Raw genomic sequence first — 14,281 nt, 5'->3', positions numbered from 1 at the left:
ATTTTCTTGTCTTTTAAAAAAATACATGTTTACCCATGTATTTTCATACCTGCTTTCTTTTTGGGGGAGGTATATATATGACTTCAGAGCACTGTGAAAAGAGGAATCATCAGGGTATAAGAGTTGCTTGTTACATTATTATAAAAATCACATGTGCTTTTCCATTTATTGGTGTATAACACATCATTCCAAATTAAGTGACATAACAATTTTAATCAGTTCACTGGCTCCTTTTCTGTTGGTTGAAAGCAGCCACAATTCTGGCCACATTTCAAGAGAGGAGATACAGACCCCAAACTAATGTTGAATGAAATCTCCAAAATATATTAAAACTGTGAATGATAACTGAGCAAATTTTTAACTATTCAAAGTGCTTTAGGGGTGCCTGGGTGGCTCGGTTAAGCATTCAACTTCAGCTCAGGCCATGATCTCACAGTTCGTGGGTTCGAGCCCCACATTGGGCTCTGTGTTGACACCTCGGAGCCCGGAACTTGCTTTGGATTCTGGGTCTCCCTCTCTCTCTGCCCCTCCCCACCTCATACTCGGTCTCTCTCTGTCTCTCAAAAATAAATAAACGTTTTTTTAAAAAAGTGCTTTAGAAAATACCAGTGAAATCGCTGTTTTGCCTTTAATAAAATATTTACTAATGGTTAAGAATCAAGTTTTGGAGCTTTAAAAGAGATGCTGGAATTTCAGGGCATTGATTTTTATATAATATCTTAAAGGGTATAGTCCCTTGTAAATAAATGTGGGTTTGTTATTAAAGTGGGTTTATTTGTTTACATGTTCTGAGAATTTAGGTAGAAATATCTTGTGTACTGTTCCCATCTCTTGTTAAACTTTAGAACCATGGATAATCTACTTTGCACCGTTGTCTGTTTCTTCATAAAATGTGAGAAATGAGATGATTTTATAAACCCCTTTAGTTCTGTGGTGAAAACTACAGGTTCTAGCTCATTTTTTAAAAAACCGAGATATATTCACATAACATAAAATTTGCCCTTTGAAAGTATGCAATTCAGTGTTTTTTAGTATATTCACAAGGTTGTGCAACTATCATCACTGTCTAAATCAGAACATTTTTATCACCTCAAAAAGGAACCCCATACTCATTAATAATTACTCTCCTTTCCTCTTGTCCTTATAAACTAATCTGTTTTCTGATTCTATGAATTTGCCTATTCTGGACATTTCATATAAATAGAATCATACAATATGTGGCCTTTTGTGTCTGGTTTCTTTCACTTAGCATAATGTTTTCAAGTTTCATCCCTGTTAAAGGATGAATCAGCGCTTTGTTCCTTTCTATGCCTGAATAATGTTCCTTCGTATGGATATACCACTTTTTATTTATCTACTTATCAGTTTATGATATTAGGCTTGTTTCCATCTTTCGGCTATTATGAAAAGTGCTGCTGTGAGTAGACATGTGATTTCATTTCTTATATCTAGAGTGGAATTGCTGGGTCATATGGTAATTCTGTTTTGACTACTTAACTGCCAGACTGTTTTCCAAAGCTGCACCATTTTACAATTTCTCTAGCAATTTATGAGGGTTCCAGTTTTTCTACATCCTTCCTCATTAACACTTATGATTGATTGATTGACTGATTGATTGATTTTAAGCATCCTAGTGGGGGTTCCCATGGTTTTGATTTACATTTTCCTTATGACTAAATTATGTTGAGTGTTCCTTTCATATACTTGTGGGCCATTGTATAGCTTTGAGAAAATGTGGAAAAATGCCTCCTCCTATCCTTCTTTGTTTAGTTGGTTGTTCGTGTTTTTGTTCTTGAGTTTTAAGAGCTCTTTATATATTCTGCATGCTAGACCCTTACCAGATACATGGTTTGCATACATTTTCTCCCATTTGGTGTTTTTTCTTTTACTTTCTGTGTAATGTTCTTCGATGCATGAAGGTTTTAATTTTGATGAAGTCCAATACAGTTTTTTCTTTTGTGGCTAGTGCTTTGGTGTCATATCTAAGAAACTATTGCCCAAACTAAGATCATAAAGATGTAATCCTCTAATTTGTTCTAACAGTTCTGTACTTTTAGCTTTTGTGTTTAGATCTATGATCTCTTTTAAGTTAATTTTTGTATATAAGATAGGGGTCCAACCACATCCTTTTGAGTGTGGATATCCAGTTAGTTATTCCATTACTGTTTGTTGAAAAGACCATTCTTTCCCATATTTGATTGCCTTGACATTCTTGTAAAAAGTCAATTCAACATAAATAGAAGGGTCTATTTCTGAAGTTGCTATTCTGTTGACTTCTATGTCATCATTTATGCTGTCTTGATTATTAAAGCTTTGTAATAGGTTTTGAGTTGGTTCTTTTTCAAGATTGTTTGGGCTGTTCTGCTTTCCTTGCATTTTCTTAATGAGTTTGAGGATCAGCTTGTTAATTTCTGCAAAAATGCCAGCTATGATTTATATAGGATTAGATATAATCTGTAGGTAAATTTGGGGAATATTAGGTTAACAAAAATAAGTCTTCTGATCCATGGATCAGGATGTCTTTCAAAATATTTAGGTCTTTAATTCCTTTCAAAAACGTTTCATAGTTTTCTGAGTCCAGTTTTATACTTATTTGTTCAGTTCTTTAGTATTTTCTTGGTTTGATGTTGTTATAAATGTAATTTTTTTTCTTAACTTCATCTTCGGATCGCTCATTGCTAATGTGTGGAAATACACTAATTTTTGTATATTAATCTTGTGTCTTGCTTCTTTGTCAAACTATTAGCTCAAATAGTTTTATTGTAGATTTTTAAGACTTTCTATATATGAGATGATATCATCTCCAAATCCAGATAGTTTTACTTCCTCCTTTCCAATCTGGACATACTTTATTTCTTTTTCTTGCGTAAGAAAACCAGAACCCCTGGTATACCTGGTATAACCCCTGGTATAGAAATGGTGAGAGCAGACATCCTTTGTTCCTGATCCTTGGGGGAAATTTTTCAGTCTTTTAAGATTTAATATGATATTAGATATGTGTGGTTTTTTTTAAGTGTATTTATTTTTGAGAGAGACAGAGAGCAAGCAGGGGAGGGGTGGAAAGAGAGGGAGAGAGACAATCCCAACCAGGCTTCACATTGTCAGTGCAGAGCCCGATGCAGGGCTTGAACTCATGAACTGTGAAATCATGGCCTGAACCAAAACCAAGAGTCGGGCACTTAACCGACTGAGCCACCCAGGCACCCCAGGTATATGTGTTTTTCATAGAGGTTCTTTATCAGACTAAAAAAGGTCTCTTCCTGGTATGTTGAATATTTTTTATCATGAAAGGTGTTAGATTTTGTCAGATGTTTTTTCTGCATCTACTGAGATAACCATGTGGTTTTTCCCTTTATTAACATGGTATATTGCATTGATTAATTTTCATATGTTGGGACTGTGCAGTCCTACAGTCTCACTTCATCGTGGTTCATAATCCTTTTTATATGTTGCTAGATTTGGTTTGTTAATTTACTGTTGAGGATTTTTGTTTCTGTATTCATAGGGATGATGATGTGTTTTATTGAGATGTCTGTGGCTTCATAGAATTAGTTGAGAAGTTACCTCCTCTTATTTTTTGTAAGTGTTCACCAAATGTTAATTCTTTTTTTTTTTTTTTTTTTAGCATTTATTTATTTTTGAGAGAGTGCAAGTGGGGAAGGGGCACAGAGAGAGAGGGAGACACAGAATCCAAAACAGGCTATAGGCTTTGAGCTGTCAGCACAGGGTCCAATTCAGGGCTCGAACTCACCAACTGTGAGATCACAACCTGAGCCGAAGTTGGAAGCTCAACCAACTGAGCCACCTAGGTGCCCCTATAGGTATTCCCTATAGGTATTGAGTCAATTTCAGTAGTTTGTGTCTCTAGGAAATTGTTCATTTTACCTAGCTTATTGGCATTAGATTGTTGATAGTATCCACTTGAGATCTTTTTTATTTATGTAGAGTTGGTAGTAATATTCCCTCTTTCCTTATTTTACTGATTGTGAGTGTTCTCCCCCCACCCCCACCCCCACCCCCGGTCAGTGTAGCTATAGATTTACCAATTTTGTTGATCTTTTAAGAACCAACTTAACAGTTTTGTAGAATTTCCCTATTTTTCTGTTTTTTTCTTTCCTTTTATTTGCCTTGGGTTTAGTTGGGATTCTTTTCTAGTAATACGGTGGAAATTTAGGTTATTGATTTGAGATCTTCCTCTTTTTTTAACATAGGCATTTTCAGCTATTATATTCCATCTTTACTTCTTGCTTTAGCTCCATTCCATAAATTGGTATATTTAGTTTACTTTCATCTCAAAGTATCTTCTCATTTCTCTTGTGATTTCTTCTTTGACCCATTGGTTATTTAGTTGTAGTTTAATTTCCACATACTTGTAAATTTCACCAATTTTTTTTCTATTACTGGTTTCTAATTTTATAACATGTAGAACATACTTTCTATGATTTTGATACAGTTAATTTTGTTGAGACTTATTTTATGACCTTACATAATATATGTGTGTGTGTGGATGTGTGTGTGTGTGTGTGGATGTGTATAAAAAGTCCTTCAAATTAAAAAAAAGTAGATAAATCCTTCAAATTAAAAAAGTAGATAATTTATCTACTTAAATATTTAGTGAGATTTGCTAATTTCATATTCATATTTACTGTCCTTTTTAAAAATATTTTTCCTTTTTTCTGATTTTTAAGCCTTTTGTTGCCTATAAATAAAGTTTATACACAACACACACATACACACACCTTAAGTACAGATATATGTTTTTCCCCCTTATCCTTTTTGAAAGCTACAATCTCTACAATTTTTTTAAAGAACAATAAACTCTGGGGCACCAGGGTGTCTTATTTGGTTAAGCGTTCAACTTCAGCTCAGGTCATAATCTCAGTTTGTGAGCTTGAGCCCCGCGTCAGGCTCTGTGCTGACAGTTCACAGCCTGGAGCCTGCTTTGGATTCTGTGTCTCCCTCTCTCTGCCCCTCCCCCACTCGTGCTCTGTCTCTGTCTTTGTCTCTCTCAAAAATAAAATAAAAACATTTAAAAAATTAAAAAAAAAAAAAGAATAAACTCTTCCTTAATTCTTTGTTCCCCTTTAGTTTTTACCCATCCTCCCTTTTCCCCCTTTGTATTAGTTATCTGCTGTTTGATGACAAATAACCTCAAAATGTAGCTAGTGAAAACAGTGAATATCAAGTCTGCCATTCTCTGAGCTGTCCCTAATGCTCAGCACATCCCAAACTACATTCTCCCTGATGCCTCTTGGTTTGCAGCCTTGAGTTTTCCAGGTGAAGTCTGAAACTGGCCCCGGTACATGGAGAATAAGGAGACACCAAAGAAAGAAGCAGAGTACTATTTCAGATTGATACTGTGGCTGGTCACCAATATGAAGGACGTTCTGTGATTGTTTGAATTTGTATGTCTACTTTTTGAGGCCTTCCTTAGAATACTTTCCAAATAAACTGTTTAAGCTCATCTCAGGTCCTGCTTTTGTTGGAAATCAAAATTTCATCAAGTGTTTAACAAAATGGAACACCATAATATCAGTTAGTAAGCAATACAGATAAAATATACCCCTGAAGTGCCAGGTTTTGATGAATAGGAAACACAGCATGGCAGGGTACTCTGGGACCTCTTCTTCATGAAGTAAATACTTTCTTTTTTTTTTTTTTTAATTTTTTTTTTTTAATGTTTATTTATTTTTGAGACAGAGAGAGACAGAGCATGAACGGGGGAGGGTCAGAGAGAGGGAGACACAGAATCTGAAACAGCCTCTAGCTCTGAGCCGTCAGCACAGAGCCCGACGCGGGGCTCGAACTCACGGACCGTGAGATCATGACCTGAGCCGAAGTCGGCCGCTCAACCAACTGAGCCACCCAGGCGCCCCGAAGTAAATACTTTCAAGATCAAAAGACATAGCTGACTTTCTTAACATGGAAGCAGACACAGAGAGGCAAACAAAATGAGGAGACAGAGAAATTTATCCCCAATGAAAGAACAGGACAAGGCTTTGGCCAGAGATCTAAGTGAAACAGGTATAAGTAACATGCCTGATGGAGAATTTAAAGCAGCGATCACAAAGATACTCACTGGATTTGAGAAAAGAGTGAGAACCTTAACACAGAGATAAAGAATAACATAGCTCAGATAAAGGGATCAATAAATGAAATCAGAAACATGTTTGATGGAATGAACAGAAGGAAAGAAGCAGCAGAAAGAATTAGTGACCTGGAAGACAAAGTAATTAAACTGAACACAAGAGAGAGAAAAGAACTACACAAAATGATAATAGACTTAGGGAATTCAGTGACTCCATCAAATGTAATGAAAATCATTATAGGAGTCCCAAAAGAGGATGAAAAGAGGGCAGAAAATTTGAAGAAACAATAGGTGGATCTGATTTCTATAAAAAACCAAGAACTCACAAAAACAGGATATAAAATAGAATTTTACATATATGTAAAATCTAGGGAGGTGAGGAGAAAAGAATGGGTTCAAACTTAAATGACCATCAACTTAGTATAGACTGCTATATGCAGAAGAGGTTATGTAGAATCTGAATATCAAAAACTAATAAACCTGCAAAGAAAAAAAGAGAAAACCAAATATATCATTAAAGAAACTTAGCAAAACGTGAAAAAAAGACGAGAGAGTATCAGAAAAAATCTTCAGAAACACACACAAAACAGGTAATAAAATGCCAATAAATACGTATCAATAATTACTTTGAATGTAAGTGAACTAAATGCTGCAATAAAAAGATGTAGAGTGACAGGATGGATAAAAAAAGAAGACCCATCTGTGTGCTGCCAATAAGAGACTCAGTTTACACCAGAAGACGCTTACAGATTGAAAGTGCGGGAATGGACAAACATCTATCATGCAAATGGTTTTCAAAAGAAAGCCAGAGTGGGTGTACTTATATCAGACAAAAGGGACTTTTTGTTTGTTTGTTTGTTGATTTTGACAGAGAGTGAGTGCGCATGTGAGTGGGGAAGGGGCAGAGAGAATAAATGAGTGAATCCCAAGCAGGCTCCATGCTGTCAGCACAGAGTCTGACCGGGGCTTGATCTCACAAACCAAACCATGAGATCATGACCTGAGCCAAAATCAAGAGTCAGATGCTTAACTGACTGAGCCACCCAGGTTCCCCAAGACAAAACACACTTTAAAACAAACACTGTAACAAGACATAAAGAAAGACAGTGTATAATAATAAAGGGACAGTCCAACAAGATCTAACAGTTGTAAATATTTACGCACCCAGCATAGCAGCACCCAAATATATAAAAATGTTAATAACAGACAGATACAAATTGATTACTAATCGATAGTAATACAGTGATACTTTAACATTCTGCTGCATCAATTGACAGATGTGTTGTGTGTCAGTATTAACAGATGATGTCAATTGTGTTGTGTGTGTTGATGTCCAAACAGAACATCAAAGAAAGAGTGCCTTTGAGTGACACACTGGAGCAGATGGATTTAACAGAAATATTGAGAACATTCTATCCTAAAACATTCTTTTCAAGTGTGCCTGGAGCATTCTTCAGAATAGACCATGTATTAGCCCAGACTCTCAACAAATAGAAGAAGCCATACCAGGCATCTTTTCTGACCACAACGCTATGTAACTAGATATCAACCACTGGAAAGATCACAAATACAATGGAGATTAAATACCATGCTACTAAACAATGAATAGATCAACCAGGCGATAATAGAAAAAGTAAAAACATACATGAGACAAATGAAAACGAACACACAAAACTTAAAAAAAAAAAAAAAACCTTTAGGATGCAGCACAAGCGATTCTAAGAGGGAAAGATATAGCACTACAGGCCTATGTCAAGAAGTAAGAAAAATATCAAACAACCTTACACCAAAAGGAGCTAGAAAAAGAACTAACAAAACCTAAAAACAGCAGAAGGAAGGAAATAATAAAGATTAGAGCAGAAATAAATGATATAGAAGCTAAAAAAAAAAACAATAGAACAGATTAATGAAACCAGGAGCTGGTTCTTTGAAAAAATCAATGATTGATAAACCTGTAGCCAGATTTATCAAGAAAAGAAGAGAAATAATAATCGACACCACAGAAATACAAATGATTATAAAAGAACATTAGGAAAAACTATATGCCAGCCAACTGAACAACCTAGAAGAAATGGATATGTTCCTAGAAACTTATAAACTACCAAAACAGAAACAGAAAGAAACAGAAATTTGAACAGACTGATTGCCAGCAATGAAATTGGTTCAGTAATCCAAAAAAACCCCAACAAGGGCACCTGGGTGGCTCATTTGGTTGAGTGTCCAACTTTAGCTCAGGTCATGATCTCATGGTTCCTGAGTTCAGGTCCTGCACGTGAGGCTCACTGCTGTCAGCACAGAGCCCACTTCAGATCCTTTGTGCCTGCCTCTCTCTGCCCCTCCCCCGCTCATGCTCTCTCTTTCTCAAAAATAAATTAAAATATGGGGGAAAAAAACCTGTCAAACAAAATCTACGACTAGATGGCTTCACAGGCAAATTATACCAAACATTTAAAAAAGAGTTAATATGTATTCTTCTCAAACTATTCTAAAAAGCAGAAAAGGAAGGAAAACTTCCATATTCATTCTATAAGGTCAGCATTATTTTGATACCAAAACCAGATAGAGACAACACAAAAAAAGAACTACATGGGCACCTGGGCAGTTCAGTCAGTTGTCCGACTCTATTTCAGCTCAGGTCATGATCCCAGGGTTGTGGAATCAAGCCCCGCATCTAAGCTAAATGTTCATCTGAGCACAGAGCCTGCTTAAGATTCTCTCTCTGTGTGCCCCTCTACCCCACTTGCACTTACTTGCTCTCTTTTTTTCTTTTTTCAAATGTACTTTTATTTTGAGAGAGAGAGAGAGAGCACACACACATGTGCAGGGGAGGAGCAGAGAGAAGGGGAGAGAATACAAAGCAGGTTCCAGGCTCTGAGCTGTCAGCACAGAGCCTGACGTGGGGCTCAAAGTCGTGAACCGTGAGATCACGACCTGAGCTGAAGTTGGATGCTTAACCAACTGAACCATCCAGGTGCCCCTACACTCGCTCTCTTTCTAAAAATATGTATGTATATAGAGAGAACTATAGGCCAATATCCCTGATGCAAAAATCCTCAGTGAAGTATTAGCTAACTGAATTCAACAATACATTATAAAAATCATGCGCTATGATCTTGTAGGATTTATTCCTGGGTTGCCAGGTTGGTTCACTATTTGCAAATCAATCAACATGATACATTACATCAGTAAGAGAAACGAGAAATAAGTCATACGGAGAAAGACAGATACCACATGTTTTCATTCATATGTGGATCCTGAGAAACTTAATAGAAGACCATGGGGGAGAGGAAAGGGGAAAAAAAAAATTATAGAGAGGAAAGGAGGCAAACCATAAGAGACTCTTAAAAACTGAGAATAAACTGAGGGTTGATGGGGGGGGTGGGAGTGAGGGGAAAGTGTGTGATGGGCATTTAGAAGGGCACCTGTTGGGATGAGCACTGGGTGTTGTATGGAAACCAATTTGACAATAAATTTCATATTAAAAAAAATAAGAGAAACGATAAGAACCATATGATCATTTCAATAGAAGCAGAAAAAGTATTTGAAAAATACAGTATCAATTCATGATAAAAACCCTTAAAGTAGGGTTGGAGGGAACATCTAAAGGCCATATGAAAAATTCACTACTAACATCATCTTCAATGGGGAAAAACTGAGAGCTTTTCCCCTAAAGTCAGGAACAAGGCAAAGATGTACACTCTCATCACTTTTATCCAACATCAACATAGTACTAGAAGTCCAGCCACAGCAATCAGACAACAAAAAGAAATAAAAGGCATCCAGTTCGGCAAGGAAGAAGTCAGACTTTAAACTGCAGCTGACATGATACTATATATAGAAAACCTGAATGACTCCACCAGAAACCTACTAAAACTGATCAATGAATTCCATAAAGTCACGGGATACAAAATCAATGTACAGAGATGTCTGTTGCATTTCTACATGCCAATAATGAAGCAGCAGAAAGAGAAAGTAAGAAAACAATCTCATTTACAATTACACCCAAAATAGTAAGATATCTAGGAATAAATGTAACCAAAGAGGTTAAATACCTGTACTCTGAAAACTATAAAACACTGAGGAAAAAAAATTGAAGATGACACAAAGAAGCAGAAAGACATTGCATGCTTATGGATTGGAAGAACAAATATTGTTAAAATGTCTATAATACCCGACCTACACCTTTTGTTTTGTTTTGTTTTGTTTTTAGAGAGCGAGTGGGAGTGGGAGAGAGGCAGAGGGAGAGAAAATCTTAAGCAGTCTCCATGCTCAGCATGGAGTACAACATAGGGCTTGATCCTGTGACTCTGGGATAATGACCTGAGCTGAAATTGAGTTGGACACTCAGCTGACTGAGCCACCCATGGGCCCCAGCAATCTACACCTTTAATGTAAGCCCTGTCAAAACACCAACAGCATTTTTCACAGAACTAAAATAAACAAGTCTGAAATTTGTATGAAACCACAGAAGATTCCATATAGCCATACAACCTTGAAAAAGAAAAGCAAAGCTGGAGGAATCATAATTCTGGACTTAAAATTGTATTACAGTGCTATAGTAATCAGTGAAACAGAATAGAAAATCCAGAAATGAACCAACAACTGTATGGTCAGTTAATCTTTAACAAAGCAGGAAAGACTATCCAGTGGGAAAAAGACAGCCTCTTCAACAAATGGTGTTGGGTAAACTGGACAGCAACATGCAAGAGAATGAAACTGGCCCACATTCTTATACCTTACACAAAATCAAAAGGGATTAAATACCTAAATGTGAGACCCAAAATCATAAAAATCCTAGAAGAGAACACAGTAACCTCTTTGACATGGGCCATAGCAACTTTTTTTCTAGGTATGTCTCCTGAGGCAAGGGAAACAAAAGCAAAAGTAAACTATGCTACTGTATTAAAAATACACACAATGAATGACACAATCAACAAAACTAAAAGGCAACCTATGGAACTCTTGAAGATGTTTATATATGACATATCTGATAAAGTGTTGGTGTCTAAAATATATAAAGAACTTATATAACTCAACACCTAAAAAAACAATCCTGTTAAAAAATGGGCAATAGACATGATTAGACATTTTTCCAAAGAAGACATGCAGATGGCCAAGAGACACATGAAAAGATGTTCATCACTTATCATCAGAGAAATGCAAATCAGACCTACAATGAGATATCACCTCATACCTGTCAGAATGGCTAAAATCAACAACTCGAGAAACAACAGGTGTTGGTGAGCATGTAAAGAAAAAATAACGCTCTTGTAAACTGGTGCAGCAGCCGTGGAAAACAGTATATAGGTTCCTCAGAAAGTTAAAAAATAGAACTACCCTATGATTCAGTAACCACTCCCCTGGGTATTTACCCAGAGAATACAAAAACACTAATTGAAAGGGATGCATGCACCCTTATGTTTATAGCAGCATTATTTACAATAGCCAAGATGTGGGAGCAGCCCAAGTGTTCATCGATGGATGAATGGATGGAGATACACACACACACACACACACACACACACACCATGGAATGTTATTCAGCCATAAAAAAGAATGAAATCTTGCCATTTGCAGTGACATGGATGGAGCAAGAGACTATAATGCTAAGTGAAATAAATCAGAGAAAGACAAAGACCATATGATTTCACTCATATGTAGAATTCAAGAAACAAATGAGCAAAGGAGAAAAGAGAGAGAGAGAGACCAAGTAACAGACTCTTCAGTATAGAGAACAAATTGACAGTTACTCGAGGGGAGGTTGGTGGAGGGTTGGGATTAAATAGGTAGTGGATATTAAGGAGTGTACTTTTGGTGATGAGCACCAGGTGATGTATGGAATTGTTGAATCTCTATGTTGTACACCTGAAATTAATATAACACTGTATGTTTAACTGGAATTAAAATAAAAACTTTTAAAAATGAACATCATACATGTATTCTCTTGTCATTTTTCTGTGTTAGGAATCTGAAGGTGACCTAGAGCTGGATGCCTCTGGCTCAGAGTTTCTCATTAGGCTGTTATCAAGCTGTTAGCCTGATATGCAGTCTCATCTGAAGGCTCAACTGAAGAAGAATCCACTTCTAATCTCAGTTACATTGCTATTGTCAGGATTCATTTCTTTGTCATGGCTTATCCACAGGGCCACTCATGACATTGCAGTTCCATGGGGGCATTACTTCTCCATATGACTGCTTCCCACATGGCAACAGAGCCAATGAGTGAGAGAGAAGGGCTGAGACAAATAAAGTCATGATATTTTTGTAACCAAATCTTAGATATGACCTACTTTCACTTTTTGCCATGTTTTAAAGTAATGTCACTGGATTTGGCTTATATCCAAAGCTGTGGGATGAGGGCAGCAAGGGGAAGTGAATTCTATAGGGGCAATGAATACAAGGAGATGATGATCATTATGGGCCACCCAGAAGGTGTCTACTATTCTGTTTACTTCCCATTCACTCCTCAGTCCCTTGGAATTTTTCTTCTTTCTGTAACATTCCATTGCAATAAAAATTCTTTACAGTGAAAAGCTTGAATGATGTTCTAATTGCTAAGTTGAAGTGTTACTTTTTATTCCACATCTTTTTAATTTCTCTAATTGTTCTTTCCTTGAAACACTGTTTTCTTTTAGTTTTTTTCCTACACTCCTTTCCAGTTTTTCCTTTTACTCCTAGTAGTCTCCTTTCCCAGATCTTTTTTTTTTGTCTGAGTTCTTAAAAGTTTTTTATACTACAGAAGTTTGTTCTAGACCTTCTTCTAGTCTCATTTTATATATTCGTCTTGGGTATTCTTGTTTATTCCTATGATTTTAAAACCTCATATGTTAATGACTTATATTTTCATCTAGAATCTTAGTTTGAAGGCCAGTATACCAACTACATATTGAACATCTTCATTGAAAAAATGCTGATGAGTCAATATTAACTAGAGACTAAACTACCGTAAGAAAGAAACTCCAAAATATAATTGTTTAAATAAGCATTAAATTTATTTGTATCTGTTACAATAATCTGACTTGTCTACCCTGGGACAACTGTATTCCATGAGGTTATTCAGGGATCCAGGTTCTTAACATTTTTTTTTAAATCTTTTTTTTAATGCTTATTTATTCAATTTGAGAGAGAGAGAGTGTGAGTGGGTTAGGGGCAGAAGGCAGGAGAATCCCAACCTGTCAGCCCGACGTGGGGCTTGAACTTAGAAACTGTGAGATCATGACCTGAGCCAAAATCAGAGTTGGATGCTTAACTGACTGAGCCACACAGGTGCCCCCAGGTTCTTAACATTTTATTGCTCCACCCTAGGGTATTTTGTTTTTTTCTTTGTTGTAGAATGCGTTTCAGCTGCAGGAAAGGGTAAGAATGTATAGGGCAAACAATTTTCTTTCAAGAAGTGAGGCAGAATTTGTATACTTCACTCCTATTGTTCTATTAGGAAGAGCACAGTCCCATGATCATACCTATTTGTAGAGGAAGTTAGAGGGTATCAACCCTTACTTAGTGGCATAAATTCAGGAAAATGGGGCAGGAGGAGCAGATTTTTGTATGGCAACTAAAAAAGATTTGGTTTCCTTCGCTTTGGGAGAAGTATACATCTCCCTGCCAGTGAATTCAGGCATGGCTATGTGACTTGTTTTTGGCCAGTGAGATGCAAGGAAACATGATAGGTTACACTTTGAGCAGAATTTTTAAGAGCAGTGGATTTTCTCCATGTTCTCTATTCCCTTTGCTATGATAACTTATACTTTTCTAAGTCAGTGCTGCCCATTTTTGGGTGAAGATGATAGGTTACAAAGCCACTGCTAACCAGTCATCAACGTAGGCCAGAAATAAAATTTTGTTGCTATAACTGAGTGATTGACACACCATTTCTTAAAGGGTCAGATACTAGATATTGTAGACTTTTGTTCCTTATAGTCTCTGTCACGACTACAGACAATTCCTCAATGAATGGATTTGGCTGTGTTCTGATAAAACTTATTTTACAAAAAACAAGCACTCAGTTTGTGGGCCATAGTTTGCCAACTGCTGTTGTAAATGGTTAAGCTTTAGGTCTTATTTGTTACTACAGCATAACCTTTACTACCCTGACTAATACCTTTAGTTAAATAGCACAATACCCCCACCTTCTTACCCAAGTCAGAAATCTTAAGTATGATCCTAGACTCATTTCCCAAACTAAATCCTAACTTC

General features: G+C 36.6%; 1 protein-coding gene across 4 annotated transcripts in view; it reads left to right on the top strand.

The window, feature by feature from the left end:
* The window catches only part of RSF1 (remodeling and spacing factor 1), a 160,601-nt gene that overhangs the window by 43,448 nt on the left and 102,872 nt on the right, over nt 1-14,281 (top strand). The window lies entirely within an intron of this gene.

The sequence above is a fragment of the Panthera uncia genome, chromosome D1 (genome assembly GCF_023721935.1).
Source record: "Panthera uncia isolate 11264 chromosome D1, Puncia_PCG_1.0, whole genome shotgun sequence".
In the NCBI taxonomy this organism is placed as follows: domain Eukaryota; kingdom Metazoa; phylum Chordata; class Mammalia; order Carnivora; family Felidae; genus Panthera; species Panthera uncia.
This window is presented reverse-complemented; position numbering and strand designations above follow the sequence as displayed.